Raw genomic sequence first — 9350 nt, forward strand, 5'->3', positions numbered from 1 at the left:
AAGGGCCTAAGAGGATAACCAGCATTTTTTTTTCTCATGTGGTTTGGTTTAAAGTTCACAACACTAACACAACTGTGTATCTGGACTGTAGACACATTGTATACTGAAGTCTCTTTGGATCAGTACTGAGTAAAGTTTTCATTTAAAGAAAGTGGGTCCTGAAAGCAATTTCCGCTTAAGTTAAGGTGAAGCCAAGATGTGCCCGGGTACGTTTTAGGAATATGCGGCATTTTCTCGGAAGCAGGATATAGTAACGAGACCCCCGAGGACATGCGTTGGCTCCTCTAGGCACGTGAGCCTCCTCTGTGCGACTGGCCAAACTGCACGAAGTTACAAAATGGCATAGCAGTTAGAGCTGCTGCCTTGCGCTTGAAGGATTCAGGCTTGAATCCTATCTCCTGTATTAGTCTTAAGCAAGGTACACTTAAAAAATGCCCAGCTGTATAAATGACTAAATAACTTTAAGCAGCTTAACATTGCAAGGTGCTCTGGATATAAAAGTCTGCCCAGTGAATATAAATTTGTATGTAACGTGAAGTTCTGAAGTAGCACCGAAAGTGCAAGTTCTGCCCCTCTCCGCCCTCTATCCCACATTAGATGTTTTCGAATGAGCCTGTTGCAGACATCTGTGACACTGTACTCCTCTATGCAGTGCTATAAACTGAACGCACCTGCCAAACATTTAACCTGTGTACAAAGTCAGGTATTTGTGCAAGATGTGTTTAGTGTAAGTCCCCCCTCACTGCTAGTTTAGAAGTGGTGGGAGTCGGATTCAGCTTCCATGTCTCAGATTAAAGTCCTTAACCACCTCTAATAAACGAGAGCAGTGCTCTGGTGGGTTATAAGAACAGCCCTTGCACACCTCCTTGCACACACACAGGGTGTGATTAACAATCTAAGAGAGAACGGAACAAAAATCTCTAGCACTGAGCCAACCTGGTGCCCATGTGCTTGCGCTGACCTCAGGTGCTCTTGGCCAAAAGCACCCTTGTGTGGACACATGTGTAAAACGCCAGATAACATATGGCAGGTGATCTCTACCTTGCCGGTTGTGTGCAAAGGCTTGTTCTCCATCCTCCCAGCGCTCCATCTCCTCCGTGGGAAACACCCCGATAACAGTCACTCTGGAGGACGGCGCCCCGGGTCTCTCTGATGAGGACCATTCAGACCTACAGCTGTTGCTCCTACTGACAGAAACAATTAACTTCATCATGTTTTTCATCACCATCGTGTTCAAGCGGTGTCTTTCATTTTCAAGCTTTATCATCTGACGGAAGTCATTAAAACATGACTCCCGCAGGCTACAGATAAAACTAATGAGCGCAGTGCCTCAACGTCTCCAACAATACTGTAACACAACCAGTACAATCTTTGTGTGCTATTTCGGAAGGATTGCAACATCAATCCAACAAATGTAGCCAATATTCATTTGGTATTTCCAACATCATGAGTACACTATAAACCTGTGGTGAACTGGTGAAAATTCCCTCACATTACAACTACTGGAGCTATAAATTAAAAGTGAAAATAAATTTTCACTACGCAACCCTAATCAGGACAAGTGGTTCATGAAAATGGATGGAAGGATGGATGGATGGATGGATGGACGGACGGATGGATGGACGGATTTATATTTTCAATAAGGTCTAATGGCTGAAAGATTAATAGCTCCATTTTCTATTGTCTGATATGAATAAACAGGACCAGATTTGCAGTAATCAAGTCACACATCCAAGTGACACTTCAGTCTCTCACTTGAGAAACGTTGTAGTTCAGATTATGTCATCCCTACTGTGCTGCTTGTCACAGAGAATATTTAAGAAAACCTGCCAAATGTCAGTCAGATGAGTGGAAATGCTACATTTGCAACCTGTATTCATTCTCATGTAGTTTGCATTTTTGTTTTCTTTTTAAAGACACGTTGAAGAACTACACTGTCAACAAAGGTAACGTTCTAAAGGTATTCAGGCAGAGGTAGTATATCTGAAGTATCATGTTTTGTCATGCGGAGGCCTTTTGACGTGCGGGCGCTTACAGCAAACCCCTGCTGAGATTTCAGTGTGGCGAACAGAGGCTCAGGACACTGTGTACTGACATGATTTATAACATAAAGAGGGAATAAAAGCAGTTTGTCCTGGCAACTTGGTTCAATAACTTACAAAAAATCCCCCCATATTGCAAAGTGACAGTTAGAGCAATGGTGAGCAAGAGATACATGATAGTTTACATCGCTGGCTGGATTAGATGTTACAGTGCACCATCTCTCATGGAAGAATTAATGCAAAAACACAAACGCTATGGGGTTGGGTGTCACTTGATTCAATCATTATAATGGCTTCATAATGATGCAGTGACCATGTTATAATCCATGTCGTAACTGGTCGCAGAAATTGTTATAACCCCTATGACAGCTCTCATAATTTAGTACAGCCATAACCCTAGATATTATACTATACTAGGCTTTTCTTCTCATTTGCACGGACAAATTTGCATTTTGCACAGCTTCTGATAGCTGGAGAGTATGAGCTATGTACAATTATTAATTTAACAGATCTTTTTCTTCAAAGTGACTTACACTGATTTATATTTAGTAACTAGCTGACATCTTATCTACTGACTAGCATATCTTTGTATATATTTTGTGAGCATTTAAGTGCAGACAACCGTGCAGAGTAATTAATTAAATGGAACCGTCTTGTTATGCAAGGGGGGCATGGTGGCGCGGTGGGAGGTGGCAGGTTTATCTGGTACCTGCTGCGTGGCGGATCTGAGGTTTGTGCCCTGGGTGGGGTGTCCTGTGATGCACTGATATCCCATCCTGGGTGTGTCCCCTCCCCCTTTGGCCTTGCACCCTGTGTTTCTGGGTGAGGCTCTGGCTCACCACGACCCCACTTGGCACAAGCGGTTGTTTACAATGAGTGGGGCTGGTGTCTTGTTCTCCTGTATTATGATAATTAATATTAATTACTGAATTGTACATATTTTAAACAGGATTCGGTGACATTGTAGAATAAATTGGTGTCCGTTTGGGAGCTCAGGAATGTTGAAAAAATTTTCACCAGTGAAACTATCCCTAATTATGTCTTCAAGTTACAAGAACTTACCTTTCAAATGTTTTTTTTAGGAAAGAATTACCTTTGTACGGTGGGTGAAGACTGCATTAAGCATGACATAAGGCACTTGACACATGTGTTATATGTCTGTGCCTTTTGTCAGCTGAACTATCACATCATATCATATGTCATAGATCCATGTCATAAAAGAGCACGTATGACATTCCTTCTGTATACTTTTAAATTGAAATTGTACATGCAACTTCATAATGTTATCTGAGTCTGAATTAAACTTTTTTGGCTGAAACTCCAAGAAATGGTCCTTTGATCATTATTGTAGAAACTGTCATGAGGTATAGCATCATAACTTTGTCTTTTTCAGTCCTTCAGTGCAATGGTTTTGTCTCTCACGTGCTCACACAATAAATATGCAGTACACATTCAGGATTATTACGTTATTACATACATTCCTTATTTTAAATAACATGTCACAATTGACATGCCGACGAAAAGCAGGTACTGTATTAGATCCAAAGGTTTCATTATGTTGTTTTTCATCAGTTGTGAACGTGGTATGTAGCGGTTCTGGAAATGAGCGCTATGTCACATGTTGGCCAGCAGGTGTCGCTAAAGAATTAAAAAGAACGTTTCCTGGGGGCGACACAACCTCCTGGAGACAAGTCTTGACTTTGGCGTCTTCAGAGTCAAAATTCTTTGTAAAGGCAGTGAAAGTAGTCCTGCTTGAAAAATCTATGTCTTTTCTATATAAGAACATGAAAGATATAAAAAGAAGAAATTCAATGCTATGCATGCTGCCATAATCTTAGCACTCTCTCTTGTGTGGCCTTCCTGCTACTGCCATCAACCCTCTGCAGTTGATACAGAATGCTGCTGCACGAGTTGTGTTTGACTTGCCAAAGCGTTCACATGTATCTCTCCTACTTATTTCTCTGCACCGGCTTCCTATAGCTGCCCGGATGAAATTCAAGACCCTGGTTATTGTCTACAAATGCATCAAGAACTGCTCCTAGCTATGTGAAAGACTTGATCAACCGCTACACCCTAACCAGACTCCTTCGCTCATCTACTTCTGCTCGCTTGGTGGTCCCGCGCATGAAAGGTAAAGCTCGGAGGTTTTCAGTCCTGGCTCCGTTGTGGTGGAATGACCTCCCCCTCTCACTCAGAACTGCTGAAACTCCATCCACGTTTGAGAAGGATCTGAAAACTCACCTCTTCCAGACTCACTTTTCCCACGATCTCTTAAGTTCATGTGATGTGGAAATGTTCACACACACATTTTCAGAACCGCTTGTCCCATACGGGGTCAATGTTCATGCACCATAATTTTCTAATACCCAGATAAGCCTTTACACAGCCGCTACTCTTGTATTGTACGTAAATGTTCGTGTATCTTTCAAAAAAAAAAAAAATCTCAGAAGGTGATCAGGAATCATCTATTGAGTTTTATGCAGCTACCTGTGTGAAGAACATTGATGCATATAGTGGAAAAAAACAAAATAACTTTTCTTAAAAATCAGATGTCTGCAACTATGTCTCTTTCTCCTAATGTAATGCACAAATTGTATTTTCTCTGACATGGATGTCGCTTTGGAGAACACACACACACACACACACTGACTGAAACCACTTGTCCCTAGTGGAGTCGCAGCGAACCGGATCCCAATCCAGCAGCACAGGGTGCAGGGCCGGAGAGGGAGGGGACACACCCAGGATGGGACGCCAGTCCGTCACAAGACACCCCAAGCGGGACTCGAGCCCCAGACCCACCGGAGAGCAGGCACAGGCCAAACCCGTTGCTCCACCGCGTCCCCCCTGCTTTGGAGAAAAGTGTCTGCTAAATGAATAAATGTAAATGTATGTGTTGTACGCATTTGTGTTAGTACCAACATTTTCTTAAGGTGGTGCACTTTCAGCTTAAGCTGCTGTCACAACTAAGGGCAAAAGGCATCGTTTTTAATGAATTTTGTGTGCGTTTGTACGCATTGCGTGCATTATATGACTATCGCCAAGATAAGTGTATTAGGAAACAGAGCTGGTGCTCCTAACTGAGCAGCTCTGTAACACATTCCTTTGTCGATAAGCTGAAGAAGATTAAATTTATTACTGTCCTTGACTGATATGGGGTTTAAAGGACCTACATATTCTGGAGGCAAAAGCAGGAGAGCACTGATGTCTCATACATCCATTAAATGGTTAGCAAGAATTAGGCTCAAGTACTTGGATAATGCAAACGTATTGTTTCTTTTAGTTGGATTTTGAACCATTTGCTTGAAAACAGCATCTTTTAAGGAAAACCTGCTTTCTCTTCCTCTACTTCCGTAGTAGCCTTGAGACCACTTGTCAAAAAGGGAAGGGAATCTTAGGATGCCACACCCTAAAATGATTTTGGAAAATTAATTGATTTTTGACGCAATTGCAGCGAAGACCATGACCGAAGTGATCAAGGCATGTATACTGTACTGATAATGTTTTTCGATGTCAAGCACATTGCGTATTTCATTGTACTTTTTTCTGGGTTTTATGTTTTATTTTTAAGTTCAACTTTCTTACTACTTTATATTCAGTGAAACTTACAGAGCTAACAGTTCTACACTTCAATAATTTGTCCAGCAGGTGGACAAATAGCCGTTGTGACACAACCTTCCCCAAGACTCCAATAGCGGGGTTCTTCCTGAAAATGGCTTTATTGCACATCCACCTGCTTAGCCACTACACTCTCTAGGACATTTCCAGATCTGATTTTTGGCTACATACATGCGTAAGCATCCTGTAATTGTATCTTAAGCCTCCACTCAATACAACAGCCAACTTGTGGTCTATCTCAAGAAGTTTGTGACAATACCTGTGAAATATGTGGCAGTTCTGAACTGTTATTTAGCATGTATCAGTGCGAGGGTCTTCTGGGATTCTGCCTCCCAGACACCTCTGTGCTGTAGGAGGTACCTGACAAAGCCCACCTGAGACAGCAGAGAGTTGTGCTGCTCACAGCTCACATCTCAGGCTCATCTCACACTTCTTAAGTCATTTGCACCTTCAGACAAAAGGAATGAGAAAGTGAACAAGGATGAAAGCTTCTGCTGATAATGTTAGTGATGATGTGTGCGCTGTCTTCCTTTTAGTCCTTCTCTGTCTGGCAGAGAGGGATGGTGACGGTAATGAGAGATGGACTACATTTCCCAGATGTCAGCAAGTTCTGCCCTTGTCGACATGTCGGCTGTGGACTCGTATCCACGAAGGAACAGCCAGCACCTTTCTGGGCCTTGGCAGCTGCCCAGGGGGCTTACTCAATGGGGAGGCCATGCAGGGCTATTTAAAGCAGCCAGACAGGGCCAGGTCTTAAATCTGTGCAGCACACACCTTGTTTGCGAACACAGTCTAAGGTAGCTTATTAGAGCTATCGAGGGTAGTTGCTTCCTATTGACTCTGGCGGCGCTTTAGAAAAAGGTGTTTGTTTGCTTGCATGTCCCTCGGGCTTTTGGCTCGGCGTCCAGGGCCCACTTTGGCCCAGTCTGTCCAGGTCTGGCCCTAGTCCCTGTCTTGCTTCTATTTTTGAGCCAGAGTGGCTCTTAATGGTCCTGGGGTGGGCTGGCACAGGTCCTCTGCAAACGAATCCCGAGCAGGCCTCTCTCTCTTTGGCAGCCGCCCGCCTTTGCCTTCTGGTTTCCTAATTTAGTAACGGCTAGCGAAAATATGCGCTAATGAACGGGCTCTGGTATGCCGGGCAGGCGTCCAGGGAGGGCTTGGCTGTTTTTGTAGCCAGAGCCCTGGGGGGCGGGGGGGCGGCAGAGCGGCAGAGCCTGGCCATTTACATCTGCATCGAGCAGCATCATGTGTAGCGACCACAGTTTTCTGCAGGGCCACCTCTGTACGTCCATCCCGAGGCCTGTCCCTAGTTCGTAGACACTGACTAACACCCTACCGGTTGGTGAGTGAAACAACTTCAATGAGCTGCTTTTAGTTCAAAGTGAAAGTGCTTCTTCATTGCGGGGGGGGGGGGCCGAACCAGGCAGGTGACCCTGACATCTAGTTTTGGTCCATTGCGAAGGCAAGGGTTCTTTGTGAAGGCTGTTTGCGTAGAGAGAAGGCAAGCTGCACATGTAAGCGACACCCAAACTAGCTTCCACTGCCGCTGCAGAAAAACAGGTCAATAACTCTATTGCGTTAGCATTAACATTTATTCATTTAGCAGACACATGAGTTTGTGTTCCAACCATTTCAGACTTTGCCCATTGAAGAGCTTATCCACCACATTTGCAAAGGCATTTTCAGACAGTAACACCACCTCCTCCACATACTGCAGCTTCTAGGCTTGGAATCTGGGCTCAGGATGCTTATACTTACCGAGAAACAGATTTAATCTCTAATAGTGATTGACCTTTGAGATTAAACTATATCCAAAACACCCTAGAATCAAATCTTACAACATCTAACTCCCACTCTGCTTATTTTGCATCTTCTTGCACAGGTGGTACATACCAATTTGGCTAAATGATGAAAGAGATGACACATTTTGACACACATGCATATATACACATTTCTGACATTACTTTGAAGTGAAATATTTAGAGACTCCAGGTTATAATATGCATTTAGACAGAAGCAGTCAGCTCAGATGAGGAACCACGAAAATGTCTTTTTTGCCCATATGTACTCGTCCTCATTGAGTGTGAACATCCATGTACTGTTATATACTCTTGGCTGCTTCAACGTCACCTCATCATCACTTTGTCATCATAAAGTACATTGGTGATGGCTGTATTCTTTACATTTATCAAAGTGTTTGTGTTTATTAATTTAACTTTTTTGCTTTTGTCCTCTTTATCTTGTTGCTGTCCTTTCTTTCTTTCCTATATAATGTCCTTTGCAAATATGTTATGTGTGATGTTCTGTCATTTGTTTTATATGTAGCCTTGTGGATATGCTCTGAGTGTGTCTTCAGGATAGAATGCTATAAAACACACACACACTAGCTAAAGCCCCTTGTCCCAAATGGGGTCACGGTGAACCAGAGCCTAACCCGGCAACACAGGGCACAAGGCTGGAGGGAGAGGGGACACACCCAGTGCAGGATGACAGTCTGGACTCGAACGCTAGACCCACCAGAGAGCAGGACCCAGCCAAGCCCGCTGCACCACCACGCCCCCCTGCTATAAAACAGCTTCGTCATCATCTTTAAATTTTTTTTTACTGTTTTCATTAAAAATTGCTCATGAAGCTAATTAAAAAGAGCACATTGTATTGCGTTTTATTGCATACCACACGTATGTACAGTATACGTCCTCTGTCTATTCCAGTTGCAGTTCTGCACACACAATGTCTGTTACACACATGAGGTCGCAGCAAAGTAGTCCCTGACCCTCTCTGTGCCACCTGTTAACAAAAGGGTAGCATTTCCACTTAGCTCACTGCTATGGACCATGGAGTCAAATGTAGTCCATTTTCTGTTGCTTAAAAAGAGCCAGCAGTTTGGACCCAAGACTCGCATTTTTGAACAGGTGGAAGGCATCTTATCCTTGTAGGTGACAATTTAGAAAATATAGGTTAATTGATGTTTTGTGTATCTAACCAGTCATGGATACTGAAAGACATGATCCCAAATCGTTCTCATTCCATTTTATTCTTTAAACGTTTTTTTTTTTTTTTTTTTGGATTCTAACAACATGGAAAATACATACATTTCGTGTAAAGCTTAAAATGGCCACCAACGTGTACAAGGGCCTTCTGGTGGCGTGGCCTGACTTCTCAGTGTTTTTCCTGTGGTCTGTTTACTGACGCATATAACACAGGATGGGCTGAAAATGTGTTCACGTTTAAAATGCGCACACACTGAGTTTGGCATCTCACACAGACGCCTTTCCTTTAAGAGAACATATATGATATTGCATAGCCTCCCCAGGATGCCTGAGAGCCACAAGGCAGATGATTCACTTAAACTTGCAGGACACTCTGTGCGGTTTTGGCGCTGTAGTGTAGAACTGTAGCTCCATTGTTGTTGCACATGTACATGCTTCCTCTATGACTTTGTCCGCAAATATTCCACCCCTCCTCTTTCTCTCATGCTACAGGCGTTTTTGTGTTGACTAGCTAAGACACTTTTCCCAGTACAAGAAGCATTACCTGAAAATCTGTTGCTCTGAAGTCACACTGATAGAAGGCGCAAGGAAGGAAAAGGAAGCGCTGAATCTTTGCCTTGCATGAACCTTTGAATCTTATTAGCTAAATGTTGAACACGTGAGAATATCGACACATCTGTTTGCACGAAACCTTGATTTCGCT

Source organism: Scleropages formosus, chromosome 7 (assembly GCF_900964775.1).
Source record: "Scleropages formosus chromosome 7, fSclFor1.1, whole genome shotgun sequence".
Lineage (NCBI taxonomy): Eukaryota > Metazoa > Chordata > Actinopteri > Osteoglossiformes > Osteoglossidae > Scleropages > Scleropages formosus.